Source organism: Erinaceus europaeus, chromosome 17, assembly GCF_950295315.1.
Source record: "Erinaceus europaeus chromosome 17, mEriEur2.1, whole genome shotgun sequence".
NCBI classification, from domain to species: domain Eukaryota; kingdom Metazoa; phylum Chordata; class Mammalia; order Eulipotyphla; family Erinaceidae; genus Erinaceus; species Erinaceus europaeus.
In genome coordinates, this window is record NC_080178.1 from 26,148,697 (window position 1) to 26,174,001 (window position 25,305).

The following is a 25,305-nucleotide window of genomic DNA, read 5'->3' on the forward strand; positions in this document are numbered from 1 at the left end:
CTCTGTCCTATCCATTAAAGTAAAAAAAAAAAAAAAAAGGGAAAAAATAGCTGCCAGGAGCAGATTTGTAGTGCCAGCAGCGATAACCCTCGAAGGAAAAAAAAAAAAAGGCAGTAGCAAAGACTCCAGTACAATGTAACTGTCCACATTCTCTCTGAACCAGGTCCTACTGATTCACATCCTTGCTTTCTGCCCGTCTCCGGCTTCATTCACTACCTGGAACCTAACAATGGCTTCCAGTCCCTCCTTTGAGTCGCCAAGCTCCCCAAACCACCAACCCCAGTCACTTTTCCAGACTAAGGGTTGATCACCTCACTATCTCTACTTCAGGTCTCTTTTCCCCAAATCCCAATGGTTAGATGATTCTCAGTGGGCATGATCAAGGTGCCACTTACCTCTCTATTTGTACCATCCAGGGACTTGCTCCCCACAAACTCAACTCCATATACTCCACACAGCCTCCCACTCTTTAACTATACTTTTAAACAAACAAAAAATTATTATGTATGCTTATTATGCATATGATATATATATATAATAATATGGTAATTTATATTACAAAAAATTTCAAGTATATCAAGTACAGATTTTAACATCTATTCAGGCCCCCAAAGGCACAAATAGCATCATTTTTCCATATTCATTTCATCTTTCTTAAAAATTTAAAATTCCCCAGACAATACCTAGGTTCACCTGCATGTTAGCTATTGGGCTCAGGCAAAAACTAGTAAAGTCATGGGCCCCTTGGAATATAATTAAAATAGACCTACTAGCTTTTTCCAAAATGGAGACCCCAAATCTTGTCTGCAATATTCTTGCCTTTAGGTTCCTGATTAGTAAACAATTTGTTCTACTTTATATCTTAACTCTTTTTCAGCCACCAGGTTCCAGATGCTACCATGATGCCAACCTGACTTTCCTGGACAGACAACCCTACCAATGTGTCCTGGAGCCCTGCTTCTCCAGAGGCTTGCCCCACTAGGGAAAGAGAGAGACAGGCTGGGAGTACGGCTGGATCTGCCAACGCCCATGTTCAACTGTGAAGCAATTCCAGAAGCCAGACCTTCCACCTTCTGCACCCCATAGTGGCCCTGGGTCCATACTCCCAGAGGGATAAAGAATAGTGAAGCTATCAAGGGAGGAGATGGGATATGGAGTTCTGGTGGTGGGAACTGTGTGGAATTGTACCCTTTTTATCCTATGGTCTTGTCAATATTTCCATTTTATAAATAAAAATTTTTTAAAAATTAAAATTTGACTAAGGGACCAGGTGGTGGCATAAAATATTTTTTAAAATACTACTGACAGGGTACCCACCATCCCATTCTCTTTCCACTTTTCCAAGTAACTAACTCCAGTGTTTGTCTTCATCCCATGTTTTCTGTTTACCACATACTCATAATTCAATAGTTCACATGTAATTTACATAACACATACATGTTATGGATGCATATATCCATACTATATCCATATGTATATAATAAATAGAATAGTACTATTTTGTTTGGTTTTAAAACAAACTCTGGTGGCACAGACCACTTGCACCCTTCCTTATTCCCACTCTACGTTCCTTTTTGAGATTTATCCACGTCCACAGATAGATGAATAGAGTGGCTGTCTAATCTATTCACTGTAGTTGCAGGGTAGAACTCCACTTGATGATATTGCCATCATTTATGTGCTCAGTCCCTTACACAGACAATGAAGTCATTTCCAATACTGCACTGCTTCAAACAGCCACAGTGAACATCCCTGTGCAGGTCTCTGCAGGCACACAGAGGTCCCCGGAGCGTCTCTGCCAGATCCACAGGATGCGTGGCTCAGTCTTCTTAGCTATTCTGTGTGCTAGCGCTCTGCTGAGTGGCTCACGGCTGTCATTTGTGCTGCATCCTGGCCACCACTGGATGAGACAGACGGGGGCCTGTGGTAAGTATAGGCAGGAGAAAGGGGTGACATGAACATGCAGTCTGAGGGGCAGTGGGCAGGATGAGGAAAAGGTGGGCGCAACAAAGACAAGTCAAGAGCACCAAGGAGAAGCCACACGGGCATAAGGAGAGATGGGGAGAAGGGCGGGCTCCAATCTAGAGAGGCCGCCGGCCAGGACAGGCTCTGCTTTAAAGGCCTTAAAAGATAAGCACAGAAGAGAAAAAGGTCAGGGAGCTGGCACAGTGTACGAAGAGTCAGACGCTCTCCCACGAGGTTCTGAGTTAGATTCCCTAGCATTACAAATGCCAGAATGATACTCTGGCTCCTCCCTCTCCCCCCTCTCATTAATAAGTAAATCTTAAATTCAAAAGTCACCTGGCTAACTCACATCAGCATCAGAGAAGACACACTCCAAGGATCAGGGAATGTCACCTCTGCTATAAAGCCTTCCTCCATTCAACCAACTGAACAAATCATTCCTACGTAGGTGCTTGTGGCATCTCCTTACACCTCTCTTATAAGCAGCACTCAGTTCCAGGCTATTGTTACAGCTAACAGACTGCAAGCCCATCCTTGCATAAGACTGCAAGAACCCCTCACCCACTCTGGGATGCACACTCTACCATTATACTGTCTTCTGCACAATACTGCCCCAACACAGATCTCTGCACACAACAGGTGCTCAATTCACAACTCCTAAGAGCTGTGAGCTCTTTTAAAGCGGAGTCCGCGTCTCCTCACTTTCATCATATATCCAGGGCTTCACCCAGAGTTGTACAGAGTAGATGTTCATTAAATGTGCTCCGGACAAATGACTGGAATATGGGTTTCCATGAGCAAATGCATCGACCCGAACTGCTCTCCCCGGGCTCATACCAACGATAAGATTTCAAAGTGGAGGTGACCAGGCCAAAGGATAATTTATCTCCCTAAAGAAGCTAAGTGTCAGTTAAATTGCCGTATTTAATAGGGCCTGACTTAGATGGGCCATTCTGAACAAAAGCAATAACTGCTTCAGTAATGAGCCTCCTTTAAATTGCTATTACTGTTACTGCACTGAGTCCAAAGGATTCCTTCAGCCATGAGAGCAAGGCTCCAATTAGAAACCAGCAGCCTCTATAAACCACAGACTCCCAGACTCAAAAGGCTGACCTAGCTGGAACCACTGGGGATATTTCCCAAAGGTATCTGAGGATAATCTTGAATAGTGGTTCATTCAAGGACTGTGTTCTACTTTTGCTGCTTTCTTCAGTCTCCCACCAGGCTCCCAGTGACTTCACACAGCTGTGCACACAAGCCTGACAAAGTTCGGGCCCACTTTGGCTGAAAGAAGACTGCAGGGAAAAGCCTCTAAATCTAGTATTACATGCGCATATTCTATTTCTTGGGTGCAACCAGTGCTTATTAGCCCTTGGGGATGTTTGTAAGCATCAGAGAAGAGGGAGGGAAGGGAAGGGCTTTATCTGCCCAGGGAGATTGTAATAGCAAACAGAGAAGATGAATGATAAGCACACAGGCGTGGTGTGTGTACACACACACACACACACACACACACACACTCTAAACCAGGATGACAAAGAATTAGCATGTCCAAAAATCAGCTCAGAGCTCTTCAGATCATCAAGTAGGAGTCCCTCCTTGATCTCAGTACATTGGGGCTAGACAAAGGCGGAAGAAGGGACCAAGGCGAACCACCCTGGCATCCTGTGAAGATCCTTAAGGTGACCTGGGTAAGCGGAACACCCTCACTGCAAAATCTGAAAAAGCAGCAGAGACCCAGCACCCATCACCACAGTGTTTTTCTTACGCTGAACATCTGGCATTTATCAGATGCTAAGTGCAGAGAGCAGGCTAGTGACAACATGAAGTCCAGAGTCAGATCTGGACTGTGTATAAGCTCTGAGCCCTGTGCAAGTCATATCACCTGTTGAAGCCTCAGTTTCCTGATCTGTCAAGTGGGGTTATGAAAAGTGGCTATTATCTCTTGAGGATGTATACGGGGCCCCTGGATGCCAAGTGCTATACAAGTATTGCTTTGTCTCAGTTGTTGGTCTGTCATCCATGAGGTAAGGATGTACCACCCTTGTTTGATAAATGAGAAAACAGAGGCTTAGAAAGGGAAGCATGGGACCAGGAAGATAGCATAATGGTTATGTAAAAAGACTTTTATGTCTGAGGCTCCATGGTCCTAAGTTCAGTCCCCAGTACCACAAGCTGGAGCTGAAGAATGTTCTTATACAAAAAAGAAGGAGGAGGAGGAGAAGTAGAAGTAGAAAAAGAAAAAGGACAAGGAAAAGAAAAAGAGAAAGAAGATGAAAAAGAAAAAGGAAGGAAGGAAGGAAGGGAGGGAGGGAGGAAGGAAGAAAGAAAGAAAGGAAGAAAGGAAGGAAAGAAGGAAAAAAGAAAGAGAGAGAAAGAGAGAGAAAGAAAGAAAGAAAGAAAGAAAGAAAGAAAGAAAGAAAGAAAGAAAGAAAGAAAGAAAACATACCACTGCCAAAGACAATGTCAGCAAGTGGAGGGAAGGGCTTGAGATGGGTCTGCAGGATCTTAGGCACTGAGATATTACAAGAATCTGAGCTCTTAAGTTGTGGTATATATACACAATGGAATACTACTACTCAGCTATTAAAAATGGTGACTTCACTGTTTTCAGCTGATCTTGGATGGACTTTGAAAAATTCATGTTAAGTGAAATAAGTCAGAAACAGAAGGATGAATATGGGATGATCTCACTCTCAGGCAGAAGTTGAAAAACAAGATCAGAAGAAAAAACACAAGTTTTCTCCTGAACTGGAATTGGCATATCGCACCAAAGTAAAAGACTCTGGGGTGGGTAGGGGGGGAGAATACAGGTCCAAGAAGGATGACAGAGGACCTAGTGGGGGTTGTATTGTTATATGGAACACTGAGAAATGTTATGCATGTACAAACTATTGTATTTACTGTCAAATGTAAAACATCAATTCCCCAATAAAGAAATTTTAAAAAATTAATTAAAAAAAAAAAAGAATCTGATCTCTAATTCCCAGGTCAGCTACCTTACTGTTTTACTAGTTATGACTTACATTGCTGCTACAGTTCTCTTCATCAAGCTCAGTGCCTCCAGCCCTTTAAACAAGCCAGGAAGGACCTCAAATCTCATTCAAGAAACAGACCTTCAAACCTTCAGTGAAAGCAAGGATAGTGGACTTTCACTCTTGTCACAAAAAGCAGACAGCAGTCCTAGTACCACAAGCTCCCCAGAAGCACTGCAAGGCAGCCAAGTGCTTGAAAGGCCGTACCTCCGCCTATCTCTACCCCTGCCCCCAGCTAAAAAGAATGTATTCCATCTCCACTCTTGAAACAGACCCTTTTCACAAGCACTGAATTCATAACAGGAGCGAGAGGAGTTGGGGAAGAAACACCTTAAAATCCAGTGACTCTTTTTTTAATATTCATTTATTTATTTACTTATTTATTTGACAGAGACAGAGAGACATGGAGACTCAAAGCAAATTGGACTAAAGAGAAGGCAAGAGAAAGTTGCTTTCCCAATAATGATGCCCCCTCTTGCAGGAAGGGGCGGGGTTTGAACTGGGTCCTTGAGCTCAGCCAGGTGCGTCACCACCCAGCCCCCATGTGAGTCTTTTTTTTTAATATTTATTTATTTATTTATTTATTTTATTTTTGTTGCCCTTGTTGTTTTTGTTGTTGTTGTTGTTGTCATCATTGTTAGATAGGACAGAAAGAAATGGAGAGAGGAGGGGAAGACAGAGGGAAGGAGAGAAAGACAGACACCTGCAGACCTGCTTTACCACCTGTGAAGCGACTCCCCTGCAGGTGGGGAGCCGGGGGCTTGAACCGGGATCCTTAGGCTGGTCCTTGCGCTTGGCACCACGTGTGCTTAACCCGGTGCGCTACTGCCCGACTCCAAAGTGAGTCTTTTTTTAACACAGGAAGGAGAGCTGCTGAGGAGGAGCAAGTGATTCAGGAGGTAGGATTTTCTTACTAATGCTGAGCAAAAATCTTGGATAGTGGAACGATCCATTTCATGACCTCTCACCAAAACAGGAAGGGACAACAGGTAGGATTCAGTTCCCAATTCCTCAGGAATAACCCGGAAGAGGATATGCCAGACACCAGGAATACCCTGCTTAAGCTGGGCAACCCAACTTTTGCACTCTACCCTAAAAAGAAATTCCTCTCCTTCCCCTCCTCCTCCCCCATCCGCCTCCTCCTCCTCCTTCTTTTTCTTCTTCTTTCCCTCTCCCTCTCCCTCTCTCTCTCTCACCAGGGCTCTGTACACAGGGCACCACTATCCCACATGCTAACTCAAGAACGATAGGGAAACATTAGCTTCTCCTTTCTCCCTAATTCCCTCTTATTTCCCACAGAGTTGCAGTAGAAGTTAGGTGTTTCTAGTTTAACACTCTAGCACATAGAAAATTGTACCTGTGCTTGAAAAGGAAACCAACAGGGCCCCCTGCTGAAGACACCGTAATGTGCTCATGCCCACACTCAGCGCAAAATGAGCCAGCCTGTCCTCCCGTGTCCCCGTGTCCCAAGGCTTCCTGAATGTGTTTCCAGCACAGCCTCCCCACACACACACCTGAAGGTGTTTATGAGGAAGCTAATCACTGACAGTACCTCTTTTAACCCCAGGTCCTGCCCCATCTTTGAATAAGCACATGCAACCTCTCCGCTAGCACAATAGAATGGAGTTCAGTTTCTAGTCTCAGTTCAGTCACTGATCTACAGTGCAAGCTTTATGCCCTTTCTCCAGCTCTGGGAGCTTGGTTTTGGTTTGTTTGGTTTGCTTTTTAATCTGCAAAACGGAGCAGAAACTATAGAAGTGTACACTGGAGTTACGTGATAGGTGACATCCAGTACCTTTGAAAAGATGGACTAGAATGGCCTCGGCAGTGTCACCGTGGATATAGAACACTGGATTCGCAGGTTTGAGGTCTCAAGTTTGGTCCCTGGCATTGCATCACATGCACCAGAGTAATGCTCTAGCTTCCCAACTCTCCCCACCCTGCTTCCACTTGTTTCTCACATCAATCAATACATAAAGATCTTAAAAAGAGAATGAATGAATGGTCTAGAATGTATCAAAATGTATCAGACACAGAAAGAGGCGATTGTTTTTATTTGTATTTTACCTCCAGGGTTATTGCTGGGCTCAGTGCCTGCACTATGAATCCACTGCTCTTGGAGGCTATTTTTCCCCTTTTGTTGCCCTTGTTGTTTATCGTTGTTGTTGTTGTTATTATTGTTTTTGCTGTCATTGCTGTTGGATAGGACAGAGAGAAATGGAGAGAGGAGGGGAAGACAGAGAGGGGGAGAGAAAGACAGACACCTGCAAACCTACTTCACCACCTGTGAAGCAACTGCCATGAAGGTGGGGAGCCGGGGGATTGAACCAGGATCCTTAACACTGGTCCTTATGCTTTGTGCCAAGTGCGCTTAACCCGCAAGCACTACCGCCCAGCCCCCAGAAAGAGTAGATTTTTATTCTGATTTCTATAAGTGTTCTAGCTTGCAATGTAACTGACATTTTTCCCCCTTTCAGGCATAGAAGGGGGGAACCAGAGCTGTGCATATGCAGGGTACAACTGAGAAGCCTCTTTTTCTTTTATTGTTGTAATTGTTATTGTTGTTGTTATTGATGTCGTTGTTAGGACACAGAGAACTGGAGAGAGATGGGGAAGAAAGAGGGGATAGAGAAAGACAGACACCTGCAGACCTGCTCCACCCCCTGTGAGGTGACTCCCCTGTAGTGGGGAGCTGGGGGCTCGAACCGGGATCCTTAAGCCGGCTGTTACTGATTTTTCTTTTTCTCTCCTCTTCTCTGTCTTCCCCTCCTCTCTCCATTTCTCTCTGTTCTATCCAACAACCACAATATCAGTAACATCAACAATATAATTACAACAATAAAACAACTAGGGCAACAAAAGGCAAAATACCAAAAAAAAAAAAAAAAAAAAAGATCCCACTTCCCTACACCTTAGAGTACTTGTTAAAAGATAAGTTCTTTTTCCCCATGAATCACCCAGGACCTTCCAGATAACGGCTGACTACCATGACAAATAATATAAAATATAATAATAAATGAATAGGAAAGATACATCCCCCAATACTCAGTTGGCTAAGGCACCAAACCTCTTTTTCTATAAAACATTCAAATCAGATGCCCTGCTAACCACGAGAAGCAGATTGTTTGTGTTTCTTCCACAGGAATCCTGGAAAAAAACATCTGGACCCCTGCACACCCTGACATCACCCCACTAGATGGCACGACTACAGTGGCACACCCCCGGAAACCCTAGATGTCACCTGATGCGATCTGAAGAACCTGATTCACAGACTCCAAGGACAGAACTTTTTTACTGCCTGTCTGCCTTTCCTGCTTCTGCTTTGACCTGTCACGTTTTGGTGGTTCCAGCTCACTCTCTACAGAAAAGCAGAATTCCAGAGGCTGACCTTCCTCATGCAGCATTTCATCCCCTGCCATTTCTCCCCCTAGTTGCCTACTTTAGACTAAGACTTCTATCGGACTTACTGGTATACCCTTTGGACACTTTAGATAATTTTACAGCAGCTTCCTTCCCTTCATGTTGCTGGTTTTTCATAGACTGACCCTGAGTAGTTCATAGACTTTACACACTGTTGTCCTGGGCATTAGATAAAAGGAAAGGGGGAGATGCTGGGAAATTGTGCATATGCAGCCACATCTGCCATGTTGCCCCCTCAGGCTACTGCTAGTTCCTGCTAGAGTTGGGACATTCTCGGAGTGCCTGTTTCACCATGTTGTGCCCTCAGGGCATTGTCTATTTCCCCACGATATTTGGAGTGCTTTGGTCACTCCTCCACCCTCCCATTCTCACAAGAGTTATTATCCTATCCTGGAGTGCTATGGTTACTCCTCCCCCTTCCCATTCTCACGAAAGCTGCTCCTATAAAAGCCCTTCTTCTTCCGCACCTCGCTCTCTTGCCAGCGCTTCACTTCAGTGTTCAGACGCAGGAAAGGTTACTGCGTGAGGCGGCCATTTTCGCTACCTCCACGTGGCCCAACCTGCTTCTCTAGCACCCAACTCTGAGGTGCCAGCGCAAATAAAGATTTGTGTTCCCTCTTCACTCCGGACCTCCTCTCTCTCTTCTCCACGGCCCGCACAACAACAGCCGGCCCTGCGCTTAGAGCCATGTACACTTAACCGGCTGTGCTACCGCCCGATTCCCAAGAAGTCTCTTAAAGTTGAATTTTCCATTCACTAGTTCTCTGAGAGAGGAGACACCACAGTGCTATTCCGCCATCCATACAATTCCCTTCACCTACCCACAGTCCTCACATGGTGCCAGGACTTAAAACCCAGTTCTCTGAGCATGGTAAGGTATGCTTTGTGAGCTATGTCCCAGTAAGCATGGTAAGGTATGCTTTGTATCCAGTGAGCTATGTCCCAGTCTCATAAGTGGGAAGGCTGTTTGTTTGTTTTTGTTTTGCCTCCAGGGTTATCGCTGGGGCTAGATGCCTGCTCCTGGAGGACATGTCTTCCATTTTTTTTTTTAACTGGATAAGACAGAGAAGGGAGGGGAAGAGCGAGTGGGAAAGAGACAGAGAGACACCCGCAGACCTGCTTCACCACTACTGAAGCGACCTCCTCTGCAGGTGGGAAGCCAAGTGCTCAAACCAGGATCCTTGTGTGTGGTCCTTGCACTTCCTCCTGTGTGCTTAACTTGGTGTGCCACCATCCAACCCCCATAGTGTGAGTTTCAGTAGTCTCAGATATTCATGAACCATACAATTTGCCCATGCAAAGTATACACTTCAATGGCCTTTGATATATTTAGAATTAACAATCATCACCACAATCAATATTAGAACATTACACCACTCCGGAAGGAAACCCCACAATCATGAGCAGTCACTCCTTATGTCCTCTCAATCTCCCCAATTACTTTACATGGATTTAAATTCTGGGTGACTGAAGAAAACAGAATAATACATCATGTTGTTTTCTATGACAGTTGTTTTCTACTTAGCATAATGTTTTCAAGATTCATCATGTTGTGGTAGAGATCTTGTGTTTCATTCCTTCTTATAAGAAACAATATTCCATTCTATACCATTTATTTATCTTAGTCATATATATTTATCCACTGATGGATGTTTGAGTTGTTTGTCCACTGCTACTATAAACCATCTGTGTACAGATGTTTATGTTGGCATATAAATGTTTCTATGGGTCAGTGAAGTTCAAAGACAGGAGGCTATAGGTTACTGAGAGATTGACATATTACTTTATAATTCTTTGAAACCAGTTCATGGATTTCCATCAAGACTGTGAGAGGGAGAGGGAGAGACGATGAGACGGAGAGAGGGAGAGAGGGGGAGAGAGAGAGAAAGAGAGACAGAGGAAGCTTTGCTCAGCCCCGGCTTATGATAGTGCTGGGGATTGAACTTGGTAAAGCCTGTTCTCTCCCCCCCAAATATGTAGGGTTTCACCACTCCTGGATTGATTTTTTTTCCTTTTCATTCATTTCTGAAATATGTGTGTTCTCTCTCCCTCTCTCTCTCTCTCTCCCTCCCTCCCTCCTTTTCCATTAAAATAAAATATTAAAAAGGGGGTTTAGCCCCACTTGCAGGGGGTTAAGCTTTTCAAGTGGTGAAGCAGGGCTGCAGGTGTTTCCTCTTTTCCCTTTCCAACTTGATTTCTGGTTGTCTCTATCCAATAAATACAGAAAGAAAAAAAAAGGAGGGGTTTAGCTATTGGAAAAAAACTTTTACATCAGAGAATTTCAACCCTTGGGATATGCACCTTCTTGGAATATGAAAATAGATAAAGATGCTGGATGGTGATGCACCTGGTTTAGTGCACACATTACCATGTGCAAGGACCCAGGTTCAAGCCACCAGTCCCCAGTGGCAGGGGAAAGCTTCACAGAAATGAAACAGTGCTGCAGGTGTCTGTCTCTCTCTCTCTCTCTCTATTTCACCCTTTGCTCTCAAATTTTTTCTGCCTCTATTCAAATAAATAAGTTGAGAGAGTATTTTCCATGTTACTAGGAGCTGCTAAACTCAAAACTCAGTAATAGGTAAATTTCCCTGTTTAACCTTGCATCAAGATGGATCTGAGCAGAGATAAAAACAACAACAACAATAAAAAGGGAGTCGGGCAGCAGCGCATCGGGTTAAGTGCACGTGGCGCAAAGCATAAGGACCAGCCTAAGGATCCCAGTTCAAGCCCCTGGCTCCCCACCTTCAGGGGAGTCGCTTCACAGGCGGTGAAGCAGGTCTGCAGGTGTCTGTCTTTCTCTCCCCTCTCTGTTTTCCTCCTCTCTCCATTTCTCTCTGTCCTATCCAACAACGACAACACCAACAATAACAACAATAATGACTACAACAACAATGAAAAACAAGGGCAACAAAAGGGAAAATAAATATAAAAAATAAATGAATAAATGAATGAATGAATGAATAAATAAATATTCCTGTATCACAAAGGATTAGGTAGGGACTGAGTGATAAAGCACTTGCTTGGTTGAGTTCACACACTTCACTGAGCAAGGACACAGTCCCCACATACAGGAGGAAAGCAGTGCTGCAGGTGTCTCTCTTTCTCTCTCCCACTCTATTTCCTCTACCCTTCTGGCTTTCTCTCTGTCCCAGCAAATGAATATATATACATAAAAACACACCCAGGGTTATTTCTGGGGCTCAATCCCTACACTATGAATCCACTGCTCCTGGAGGCTTTTTCCCCCCTTTTTTTTTTGTCCTTGTTGTTATATCATTATCATTGTTGGATAGGATAGAGAGAAATCAAGAGAGGAGGGGAAGACAGAGAGGGGGAGAGAGATGTAGACACCAGCAGACCTGCTTCACCACCTGTGAAGCGACCCCCCCCCCTGAAAGTAGGGAGCCAGGGACTCGAACTTGGGTCCCTGCACATTGTAATATGTGCACTCAACCAGATGCACCAATACCTGGCCCCAGAATAACTTTCTTTTTTTTTTAATTTTTAGTATGTATTTATTTATTTTCCCTTTTGTTGCCTTTGTTGTTTATCACTGTTGTTGCTGCTGTCGTCATTGTTGGATAGGACGGAGAGAAATGGAGAAAGATGGGGAGGACAGATTGGGGGAGAGAAAGATAGACACCTGCAGACCTGCTTCACCACCTGTGATGCGACTCCCCTGCAGGTGGGGAGCCGGGGGCTCGAATCGGATCCTTATGCTGGTCCTTGTGCTTTGCACCACGTGCGCTTAACCACCTACGCTACCACCCGACTCCCCAGAATAACTTTCTATCAGACAAATCTACCTATGAGGCAAAATAAACAGCTAATTACAGAGCATCTGGCTTCCAACCTAAGAGTAGCCTCTTTACATGCAGGAGTTCCCTTCCTATTTGCTAGAAGTCCCAAGTCCCTGTCTCATTCCTATCCTCATTTTGCCTCACTGGTTTTAGAATTCACATCAATGTGGATTCTCCATATGTATGTCATTAAATGTGTTTTCTCCTACAGCTCTGCTGGATGTTAATCTGATTCCTCGTCCAGACTGAAAAGAACCCAGAGGGTTACTGGTCTACTCTACATAATGACTAGATTTCATACACAAGGGCACTCAGAAAATATAGTTAGAGGCCACTCTGAGCTCCTTCCCCCCTCCCATCCACACACAACAACCCAACCACTGGATTTATGAACTAATCCATATGAAATCTGACTCCTACAACTGCCTCTATTAAAGAGCTGATGTCAGAGGAGAAACAATGGTCGAAAGCAGCCTCCTTCCCAACCCCCACCCCTTAGCATTGCCTTCATTAATAATTTACCTATTAGCCGTCATGTAACCAAAGAAGCTGGAGCTGTCTGGGACACCGGGAACATCTCCAGAGTTGGCCCTCTTTTGACTTCCAAATCAGAGGCTCTGTTTTCTCAAAGAACTTGTCACTCTCAGAGAAAGGGAACATGATAAATTTGCAAAATCTCCAGAATAAATAAAATTCCTATGTGCTTTAAATTTATGGTCCTCACAAAGCCTGCAAAATATGATAAACCATTATAGGTTTTCCCTGTCTCCCCTGCCTCGGCCACAATTAATTTCCCCATGTTCAAGCATAATACGGAATGTAATATATAGAGGCAGAAAATTTAGAGCCCTCCTTGCCTTGCAGTGAATAAGCTTCTGCAGTTTGGAGGCCCTGAGGTAAAAGAAGCAATAATGGCAGTCCTCATTCTGAGGTAGCCATTTGGGTGTATTTTCTGTTTTGCATCACTAAGCAAGACAAAAGTGCCCGAAGGAAACCAGGGCTGCACTGGGCTGAAGTCACTCAAAATCCAAATACCAAATGTCTTCTGTAATTGAGATGCATGGCAGTTCTTATGCATACCCTAAAAGAACATCATATTGTAAATAAAAGCAGTGCATTACCTCCCTCACAAGAAAAAAAAGACAACAAAAAGGCTCTGATTTTATTGATAATAATAATCTCAAAAGTCTAAAACTACTGCAAGATTCAGATAGTTACTTAAATGTCAGCTTTCCCAAACACTATACTCAAAAGAGCAATGGAAATTACTGTTTCTGAAAGATTTACTATGGATAGACAATGTGTTAATGTGTTTCCTATGCTACTGAAATGTGTGAAATTCTTTCCCCCTAAAGTTTATGTTCAAGTTGGACGCTCCCATTCCTGTGAGTGTAATCTTATTTGATTAATGGATCCTTACAGATACACTCAAGTCAAGAAGAGGTCATACTGGATGAGAATAGACCTTAATCCAGGGACTGGTCTTGTGAGAGAGAGAGAGAGAAGTCGGGACACAAACACAGGGGAACACCAAAGCCAGATAAGGATGGAGCTAGAGAGACCTGTGAGGCAGCTGAAAGCCAAGGAATGCCAAGCCCATTTGGTGGGCGGCACCTGGAGTCAGGAGAGAAGCAGGGAGCCTCCAGAAGGAGGCACACCTGCTGACACTCAGCCTCTAGAACTGTGAGTGAATAGATTTCCTGTTGTTCTAAGTCACCCCCATCTACTGCCGTTTATTGTGACAGCCTGAGGAAATGAATATAGTTGACAAGTCTTTACAGCCACCACCCCAAGAGCCAGTCAATTTTAGCCTCCATTTCATCGATAAGAAAACAGGTTGAGAAAGATTCAGTAACTAGTTCAAATCGCATAAAGACTAAGTGTGGAAAACGGGATACAGACTCCTGCTGCCTGACTCTAAAGACATCCCATGCTCTAACTACAAGCTAACAGGTACCAAGTTTTCCCACTGCGTTTATAAAGTGATTTTCCTGTGAGAAGGTATTTTAAGGAGAAAAAGATATTTAAAAATGCAATGATTTGGGTATTTTCGTGCTAACAAAATACAGTGATTTGTTACAGCAAGAACCTGATGCGCCTTCATATTAGGAGGTCTGATCATTCCACTCTAGGCTGATTGCTCTATCGTAAGAGAATTCTAAGAAAAGCCCTTCAAATCAGACCGAATATCAAAACTTATTTTATTTAATTTTGCTTGTTTGTTTGTTTGTTTTAAATGAAAGAAAAAGACCAAAACACTGCTCAGCTCTGACATATTGTAGTACCAGGGACTGAACCTATGGCTTCTCGGGCCTCAGATATAAAAGTCCTGTACTCTAATGCTGAGCTATGTCCCCAACCACAGAACAGGCTTTAAATGCCCCTTTCATTCAACTGAGCCAACATCTGCTGAGCGCTGAAAAGGGGTGAGGAAGATGTGGTACAGCAATACAGTCTCTGATGTGGAGGAACGTGGGCCCACTACGACTTGCTAAGCCATGACCTGAATTGCATGAGCTCATCGCTCACAGGGTTCTGTGTTAGTGGAAGCAGAGCATGGTACCCTCTGACATTTCGTCTGTACCAGCATACCTACTGCCCAGAGAAAGGCCTACACGACTAGTTTTGATCAAGAGAAGGTGAGATGGTGATGAAAAACAGAAGATGCAGAGCTGGGTAGTGGTGCACCTGGTTAAGCAAACGCATGGACCTGGGTTCAAGACCGAGACCCCACCTGCAGGGGGAAAACTTTAGGAGTGCTGAAGTGGTGCTGCAGATGTCTCTCTGCCTCTCTGTCTTCCCCTTTCCCCTCTCAATTTCTGTCATATATATATATGTGTCTCTGTCATATATATGTCTCCAAGGTTATCACTGGCATACAGTGCCTGCACTATGAATACCCTGCTCCTGGTGGTCATTTTTTTTTTCATTTTACTGGACTGGACAGAGAGAAATTGAAAGAGAAGGGGGTGACAGAGAGGAAGAGAGAAAGATAGACACCTGCAGACCAGCTTCACCATTTGTGAGGCAACCCCCCCTGCAGGTGGGGAGCCAGGGGCTCAAGCCAGGATCCTTATGCTTTATGTCACATGTGCATCACCACCCAACCCCCAATTTCTGTTTCTATCCAATAAATAAAATAAATATTAAAAAAAAAAAACAGACAGCACATAGCAATGTACGTGCACTTCTCCTACTGTGCTCCTTATTCCAGGCAGTGGAGTCCCTCCATCAACCTGCAAAGGATCTAGAAAGACTGGACTCTGTTCCATTCCTGCCATCCGGCCTGTAGAATGGTAGTGAGATACATGAGAATATAGTAGAAAACATGTTAGGAGAGGTCAGGCCTTTACTGCAGTAGCAGATGTCTTCTTGTTAAACCCATTGAACCTCTTCTTGGGGACACTTTTTTTTGCCTCCAGAGTTATTCCTGGGGCTCAGTGCCTACACTATGAATCCACTGCTCCTGGAGACCATTTTTTCCCATTTTGTTGCCCTTGTTGTAGTTGTTATAGCTATTGTTGTTGTTGGGTAGGAAAGAGAGAAATCGAGAGAGGAGGAGAGAAACACAGACACCTGAAGACCTGCTTCACCACTTGTGAAGTGACCTCCCCATGCTGGGGGCTCGAAGTGTGATCCTTGTGCCTTGTGCCATGTGCGCTTAACCTGCTGTGTTACCGCCCAACTCCCCGGGGGACACATTCTACAGGCCGGATGGCAGGAATGGAACAGAGTCCAGTCTTTCTAGATCCTTTGCAGGTTGATGGAGGGACATATCCAAAGCATTACACATATAAACTATTTCAAAATTGTACCTCTTCCTATAAATAACTAGGGACATTCCAGCGCAAATATGTTTCTTCTTCACACTACAGACTGAACATGCCCCATCCCCAAGGATTTCTTGCTGTTGTGCCTCCTTCAGGAGGTCACGTGTTAAAAGGCCCCAGTGCAGACTTTCAATATCATCATCTTATTTTCTAGAAGGTTCCACCAACCAGTGAGAACACTTCATAAGACATGCAGAACACCTCACTGTTTTCTGTTTCATCTGAAGGGAGAAACTGAAAACCTAGCATTTGTCATTCTCAGGTGACAAATGCAATGGAGAACCTGCAGAGTTGAGGAGAGGAAGGTGGGGAAGGACCAAGTAAAGAGCAATGATTTTCAGATGCACTCTGGGTATGCCTACTAGCTGGGGTTGGAGGGCAGAGGACACGTTCCCAACTACAGCCCATCCTGCCCACCTGTCACCTAACCCCAACAGCCCAGAGGACCTGTTCACCAGATACAGCCTTGGTGTCCTCAATTCTTCAGAGAAAGGCTCTTGGGATTCTGACTCGACTGGGAGGTTTTCTGGCTTTCTCAGTTCCCATGTGATCTTCACTTCAGAGACCAGGATTCCTCATCTAGAAACTGGGCAATAAGATGAACCACAAAGGTATAACATGAGGATTAACTGAGAGGATTCTCAGAAAGGTCTGCAGTCCTGTAGACAATCAGCAAAATAAAACAAAACAAAACAAAAACTTCTTTGGCTTCTCTGTAAGCAGAAAACAAATGCTGGTCAAGTAAGTTTGGACACATGGGGACATGGAGCTGAAGATGTTTATTTTTGTACTTGGTAATGTGAGGGCCCTTTCTGAAATGTTTGGTGGGAACCCAAAAAACTTCTAGGTAGATAAGCATGCTTAGTTTCCCAGAACTAAAAAGATCCATCTGGAATATTTCATGAAACAGCAGATTTCTCGGTAAGTTGGGGGGGGGGGGAGTAGAGTAGGAATAAAATAAGTAAACTGCTTATTTTCTCCTTTTCCTTCAGTCAACACAGTAAGACAAACAAGCAAAATAACCAAAACCTCTTTAGAGAACAGCCTTACAAGCCACAAATCAAATGTCTGGACACTAAGCATCTCCTGGCTGCTAGAAATTACTGGCACAAAGTAGAAGCCCCACTATCTCATCAGAAAGCATAAGGTCAGAGACATAACATCTTCCCAACAATCATGGCAACTTCCTTCACTGCATAAACCACTGGAGGCACCTGTGTATACCTGTGTATACAAATACAATTACCATTTAATTTCAGTGGAATTCTGCAGGTGAGGCAGCATCGAGGGCAGCTCTGGATATAACAGTCTAGCCCTATTTGATATTAGTGTCCTAGGTCAGTAGTCACAAATTACCACAATGAGTGGCTTAAAACAGATGGTTACTCTCCCAATAATTCTGGAGGACAAAGAGCCTAAAAGCAAGGTGTTAATAGAATGGGTCTTTCTGGAATTTCTGAGGAAAGGCTAACTTCTTTCTAGTGGCCACCAGAACGCCCAGCATTTCTTTGCTTTGAGACTCATCATTTCAATCTGTAGTTCTGTCTTAACAGAGCATTTTTTTTTCTTTCCCTCCAGGGTTATCACTGAGCTCGGTGCTTGCACTATGAATCCACTGCTCCCTGGAGACCATTTTTTCCATTTTACTGGATAGCACAAAGAGAAATTGAGAGAAGAGGGGGAAACAGAGAAGGGGAGAGCCCTGCTTTACCACTTGTGAAGTAACTCCCCTGCAGGTGGGGAGCAGGGGTTCGAACCAGCATCTTTACACGGGTCCTTGCACTTCATACTATGTACACTTAAACTGGTGTTCCACTGCCCGGCCCCCAAACATTCTTTTCCTGTGTCATCTCCTTCATGTCTTTATTTGTCTAATATTTCACAAATACAACCTACCATCTTTTCTTGTAAATAGAATGGTGCAAGTGTTTATTTTGTTTTATCATATATAGCAAAACTGGCTGAAGAACCTAGAAAATAACCTATGCTGTTTCTTTTTTTAAATATTTATTTATTTTCCCTTTTGTTGCAATTGTTGCTTTTTATTGTTACTGTTGTTACTGATGTTGTCGTTGTTGAATAGGACAGAGAAATGGAAAGAGGAGGGGAAGACAGAGGGGGGGGAGAGAAAGACAGACACCTGCAGACCTGCTTTACCGCCTGTGAAGCGACTGCAAGGGGAGCTGGGGGCTCTACCCGCTGGTCCTTGTGCTTTGCACCATGTGCGCTTAGCCACTGCGCTACCACCCGCTTTTTTTTTTTTTTAACCAGAGCACTATTCAGCTCTGGCTTATGGTGGTGCGGGGGATTGAACCTGGGACTTTGGAGCCTCAGGCATGAGAGTCTGTTTGCATAACCATTATGCTATCTACCCTCCACCCACCTATGCTGTTTCTAATGGTTTTTGTCAGAACTATTTGTGTGATATCCTCTAGTCTACATTGTAATAAGCTGGATTTGGCATATTTTATTAAATTACAAGCTGTTTGAAGTTACAGACTACATCCTATTTACCTTTTCTAAAAAATCTTTTTAATATCTTTATTTGTTGGATAGAGACAGCCAGAAATCAAGAGGGGAGGAAAGACAGAGAGGGAGAGACGAAGACACCTGCAGCCCTGCTTCACCACTTGCAAAGCTTTCCGCCTGCAGGTGGGGACCGGGGACTTGAACCTGGGTCCTTGAGTATTGTAACACGTATGCTCAACCAGGTGTGCCACCACCCAGCCCCCTATTTATCTTTGAAACCTTTTTTTTTAATTTGTAGATAAGTCTAATTTCATTAATGTCACGGTAATAGTTGCCTACTTTATCAGTTTTCACAGGCAGGTTTTTTTTGTTATATACTCCTCTTCTTGCTTGGGTCCTGATGGAATTGGAGTTCACAGCCCTTTAATCATCTTCCCCTAACACTTAACCCTCTGGGGGTATGGACCAAAATTCTTTATGGGGTGCAGAAGGTGGAAAGGTCTGGCTTCTGTAACTGTTTCTCTGCTGGACATGGGCATGGGCAGGTCAATCCATACACCCAGCCTGTTTCTATCTTTCCCTAGTGGGATAGGGTTCTGGAGAGGTGAGGTTCCAGGACACATTGGTGAGGTCTTCTGCCCAGGAAGTGCAAGATGAAATCACAGAAGTATCCACAACTTGATGGCTGAAATGCATAAAGATTATAGGAAAAAATATTTAGGGAGCAGGAAACATAAAGTAGGAATAGAGAATATGGGAATAGGGATCTTAGTGTGGATAAATGCTAGGAATTCTATTTTAGGTACGTTCCTAAGGCCCCATGACGGTGGTAATTTTTGATGGAGCTTAATAGCTAACCTGCAAGTGGACTAAAAATACTGTCTGGGGAGATGGTGTGAGAGTTGAGAACAGGATAAGAAAACTAGATCAGGGCAGAGAATAGCTCCCAAACTTGAAGAAAATATACAAATACAATTAACTATTTACCACACTGAACTAACCTGGGCCCCATATCTATTCATATTTAGCACAGAAGCCTGTATAACCTGAGTCCCTGTCAGCCTGTGTTCTCATGCAGTCCGTGGTGGTCACAGCTGGGAACATTCTAGGTGCACTCATTTCAGGACCAGTTTTCTTTGAGTGGCAAAGTAGGACGACCCAGCCTCCCTTCAGAAGTGGGGCAGTTCTAACCACTGGTAGCTCACAGTGAGTCCTGAAGAAGCCCACATAAAGGCTTATGCTGATGTTCCTGATGGAAATGGCCAGTGATCCTACCATATTTTTTAAACCCTCTTGCTTTTTTTCCCCAGCTCTGAGCCCATCTTTTTCACCTCAGATAACCTCAGTTCTACCACCAATGTCCAGTGGCTTCCTTTCTTATTCCATTTTGTTTGTCCATGCATTTTATAATGTGAGCACTACACATGCAGGAGAAATCATCCAATATTTGTCTTTTTCCTTACTTTACTTCACATAATCCCCTTGAATTTCTGCCATGTTGCAAATGGCAAATGTCACCTTCTTTTAATAGCCGAATATTGTGCCACTGTGTAAATAAACCACATCTTTACCTAATCATTACTGGTGGACAAGCAATCCCATTGCTTCTATATTACAAACAGCACTAAAAGTAAACACTGGCATGGCTATACCTCTTCATGTTAATAGCTTCACAGTCTTTAGACAGATTCTCCTCTTACAAAGACTTGTTATTAGATTTAGGTTTACACAAATAATCCAGGATTATCTCATCTCAAAATACTTCAGTACAGCTGGGTCCACCTAAGTAATTTATTACATGAACACAAGAAAAGGCTGTAACCAGCACTGCTCAATTGAACTAGAACACAAACCACATATGCAATAGGGATGATTCAAGTAGTCACATTACCCAAAAATAAAAGGAAAAGTCATTTTAAAACATGTTTGAACTAAAATAATAATAATAACTAAGTTTGATTTAGCCAGATATATAGGAGAGTTACTGACCTTGTCCAGGAAAGGTTTCAGTGGAAGTTCCAAATATGGAACTAATTACTACAACCCAGAATAGCTGAGGAAATCAAACTGCTGATGGGAGGACCAAGGAGTTCCAACTCCCAGGTTTAGAGGCCAACTAAGTGACCTTTCTTAAGTTTCCAGCGAAAGGAGCAAAACTAGAAAATACTGTTTTCCTGAAATGCAACCCAAGTATGCCTGAGACACCCGCACACACCACTCAGAGCCTGGGCTGAGCACAGGGACCGCTGGCTGCCACTCACAGCTTGTTAGATGAATTGATATCATAATGACCCTGACTGATCAAGAAAAAGGATGTAATTGAAATGGACGGACTTAGCAATTTAAAATGAAAGCAGCCACTTATTTATGAGAACAATGACAAACACCATGCCAGGCAAAGATAGATAAAAGCCTCCTGTGCCATGAAACCAACCCAAAAAAATTAACAGGTGTTCTTCTGCCCAGGAAGTGCAAGATGAAATCACAGCAGCATGCACAACTTGGTGGTTGAAATGCATAAAGATAATAGGAAAAAATATTTAATGATCAGGAAAAACAAAGTGGGAATAGAGATGATGGGAATAGGGATCTTAGGGTGGATAGATGATAGGAAGTCTGTTTTAGGTATGTTCCTAAGGCCCCATGACGGTGGTAATTTTTGATGGAGCTTAATAGCTAACCTGCAAGTGGACTAAAAATATTGTCTGGGGAGATAAGTGTCAGAGTTGAGAAGAGGACTAGAAAACTAGATCAGGGCAGAGGTGTATACCTCCAAAGTGATATAAAGGCAGGAGCTACAATAAGCCAATTTGAGACAAGGGTGCTGGGGGTGGGGGGGTTGTTCCAGGCCTCCTCCAGATTTGGGCAGCTGCCACCAGAAGCTGTGGCAAAGAAACAGCCCCTCCCTCTTCTATCAGCTGGTTCCCAAAGGGGAATCCCAGACCCCAACATTACTGCTTTTACTGCTGGTCCTAGCTTCCCGCTACCTCTGTTCCTACACTGAATTTCCCTTGGTGACCACATGACTGATCTGAGTCAGAAGTACAACCTCTCCTCCCAGGTGGGAGACAGCATGTACAGAGACAGTGCCACACAATCTATTACATAGCTAGAACCAGGGCAATGACATGGCGGAGGACGCCAACACCCTTGGTGTTCTAAGGAGATCTGACCAGAGGGCTCTTTGTACCTAAAGTAGCATTGTCACGTTGCAGGCTAAGAGAGGGCCCCACTGAAAATGACTTCCCTCCCCTTAAAGGGCAGGATGAAGGCCACAGCATCAGGACCATTAGAGCATTTGAGAAGGATACTCAAAAACAATACAAATAAAGCTGGGACCTCAAAAAGCTACAGGGTTATCTGACATGATCCTGAGAGGGGGGAGGAAGTGGCCTGAAACTGATACATTGAAAAGAATTCAACTGTCAGTATTCAGCCAGCAGTCAATATGCTAAAGCTGAATTTGGAAAATAAAAAGGGGCGACACTGGGTTAAGCACAGGTATTAAGAAGCACAAAGACCCACACGAGGATCCTGGTTTGAGCCCTTGGCTCCCCACCTGTAGGGAGATCACCTCACAAATGGTGAAGCAGGTCTGCAGGTATCTATCTTTCTCTCTCCCTCTCTGTCTCACTCTCCCCTCTCAATTTCTCTCTGTCCTATCAAAAGGAATTAAAAAAAAAAAAAAAAGACCACAGAAGCAGTGGATTCTTAGTGCAGGCACCAAGTCCCAGCAATAACCCTGGAGGCAAAAAAAAAAAAAAGAAAGAAAGAGGCTCAAACACCTCCAAGTTGTTGCTATTCACCTTGGCCTTCCAAAATACAAACAGTTAAGATTCTACTATAGGTTTTGTCTTAGCAGAACATCTCTCTTCTTCCTATCTCTGTACTTGCTTCAATAAATGCTATTTTCCTAAAATCTGATGGAGTCACTGTGATTTTTTCACTATGACATTCATTTAGAACCCCACCAACCGAGTTTCAAGGGGAATCCCTAGACCCCTTACCTCTCATTCCATCCACAACAATAACTTTTGCCTCCATTGCAAGCTCAAACCGTAGTACTGAGTATTTTCCCTTTTATGCAAAAGCTGGAATGATCAGTGTTTGGTTTACTGTGGCATCGTGTGTGTGCGCATGTGCGTGTGCGCGCACATCCCCATCCGTCTGTCCGTGTCCTCTTTTAGTTCCATAAGTATGTAAAAACATCATTTCAACAGAAGGTGCACCTGCCAGTAAGACCCAATGTATCCATTACTTTTTTACTCTTAACAATATTAAGAGCTTACCAGGGACATCCATTTCTTATCAACATTATGTCATTTAATCCACACAGGAGTCTACTTCTTCTTCTTCTAGCGTTTGCCCTTCTTCCGTAGCCAGTTAACAGCGTCAGGTTGAGCCTGATGTAAAGTTTCGAGACCTCCTTTGAATCTGGAGAGGTGGCAGTCGTTGACTATGTGGGTCATAGTCTGTCTATAACTGATTGGAGAGGTTTAGTGACATGGTCAAAGTCATAGAGCTAAGAAAGAGAGTGCATGGGACCCTTGCTCTCATGGTAAAAGCCTCTCTTCCTCTCTCACTGCCTTTCCACCATGCTTTGTATTTCCGAAGGTGTGACCTGACCTTCTTCTTCTTCTAGCGTTTGCCCTTCTTCCGTAGCCAGTCAACAGCATCAGGTTGAGCCTGATGTAAAGTTTCGAGACCTCCTTTGAATCTGGAGAGGTGGCAGTTGTTGACTATGTGGGTCATAGTCTGTCTGTAGCCGCAGGGGCAGTTCGGGTCGTCTCTGGCTCCCCAGCGATGGAACATAGCGGCGCACCGGCCATGGCCTGTTCGATAGCGATTGAGGAGGGCCCAATCATAACGTGCTAGGTCAAAGCCGGGTTGACGCTTGCAGGGGTCTGTGATGAGGTGTTTGTTCTTGACCTCAGCTGACTGCCAACTCTGTTTCCAAGAGACTGGAACAGAGAAGTTCAGTGTAGGCGTAGGGGACCAGATTGGGTGACGAGACGTCAAGCGTTGGACAGGGTGGGCGAAGATATCCGCGTATATTGGCAGGTCCGGTCGAGCATAGACATGGGAAATGAACTTAGATGATGCCGCATCCCGACGAATATCTGGCGGGGCGATGTTGCTAAGAACTGGCAGCCATGGAACCGGGGTGGAACGAATGGTTCCAGAAATTATCCTCATGGAGGAATATAATTTGGAATTGACCAAGTGGACATGGGGGCTACGGAACCATACTGGGGCACAGTATTCTGCAGTGGAATAGCATAATGCCAGAGATGATGATCGTAGTGTGGAAGCGCTCGCGCCCCATGAGGAGCTGGCCAGTCTTGCAATGATGTTATTCCTCGCGCCCACCTTTGCTGCAGTTTTTATGAGATGTTCGTGAAATGACAGGGTGCGATCGAGAATAACGCCAAGATAGACTGGCTGGGCTTCATGCCGGATTCTCGTATTGCCAAGCTGCACATTAAGCTTACACGAGGCCGAGGCATGGTGTAGATGGAAAACAGATGATACCGTTTTTGCAGTGCTAGTGACCTGCAGTGACCTGACCTGATGACCAGAAGCATGGTGCACTCCAAGTCACTGTTCTAAGGGTAGTGACCTCATAGAAAAAAAGACTTTCTGGGGTCCAGCGGTAGCATAGCGGGTTAAGCGCATGTGGTGCAAAACTCAAGGACCTGGCTGAAGGATCCCAGGTTCCAGCCCCACCTGCAGGGGAGTCGCTTCACAGGCTGTGAAACAGGTCTGCAGGTGTCTATCTTTCTCTCCTCCTCTCTGTCTTCCCCTCCTCTCTCCCTTTCTCTCTGTCCTATCCAATAATGACGACATCAGTAACAACAATAATAACTACAACAACAAGGGCCACAAAAAGGGAAAATCAAATTAAAAAATGTTTTAAATAAATAAATAAAAGAAAAAAGACTTTCTAAACTTCTATATATAATGTTCAGTCCAATATAGAAACCAAAATCAAAGTATCGTACCTTGACTCCCCCATGGGTGTCAGCAGCCTCTGAAATAGCTGCCAGACTAAGGTCCTCAGCAGCAAGGGGGTACTGAAGAGTCTCAGGACTACTTTACAAAGCCCAAGCAAATTTGTCTTTTTGAGTAAATCCTAGGCAGTTAGCAAATTAAATGTCTTTGATCTTGACTGGAGTCAAAACACATTAGAGTGGTAGCAATAACTACTTCCCTGGAATGGACTCTCTCATTGTTATAGATGGCTTTCATTAATGCGTTAACCGTACAAATTATTGATAATTGTGGTTTTATAGCAAGCTATTTCAAAATATCTGGATCTTGAGGGAATATTCTGAAAGAAATTTTTGGCTGGGTTTCGACAGAAAGCGAACTGGCTCTGAATTAGCAGCATTTTGTGACATTCACATTTAGAAAACACCTTCATCAGACCCAGTAACAGAGCCCAAGTCTGTCATTAATAAAATGACATTTCTTGTGGTACCATTCGCCAGACTGTTTAAAGCAGTTCACACTCATTCATTAACCTTCACAGTGGGAGAACTAAGTAAACAAGAATTTCCATTTTATATATCTAAAGAAAAAATGGCAATCTATTTCTCTTAAAGGAGTAACTCTAGGCAACTCAATTGGTCCATAGATCAACACCTAGAGAGCACATGCTCAATCTGTTAAAAGTCGAGGGTGAAAAAGGAGGAAATGTCAGGAAATCTTCCTCCCAGGGTGGTCATACCTCCTGTGACTGGACTTTCTATGGATCATTTGTTTCTCTATGGGAAACCTCAGTTT

General features: G+C 43.9%; 1 protein-coding gene across 3 annotated transcripts in view; it reads right to left on the reverse strand.

The window, feature by feature from the left end:
• The window catches only part of LDLRAD3 (low density lipoprotein receptor class A domain containing 3), an 852,030-nt gene that overhangs the window by 791,952 nt on the left and 34,773 nt on the right, over positions 1–25,305 (reverse strand). The gene's annotated exons all lie outside the window — the stretch shown is intronic.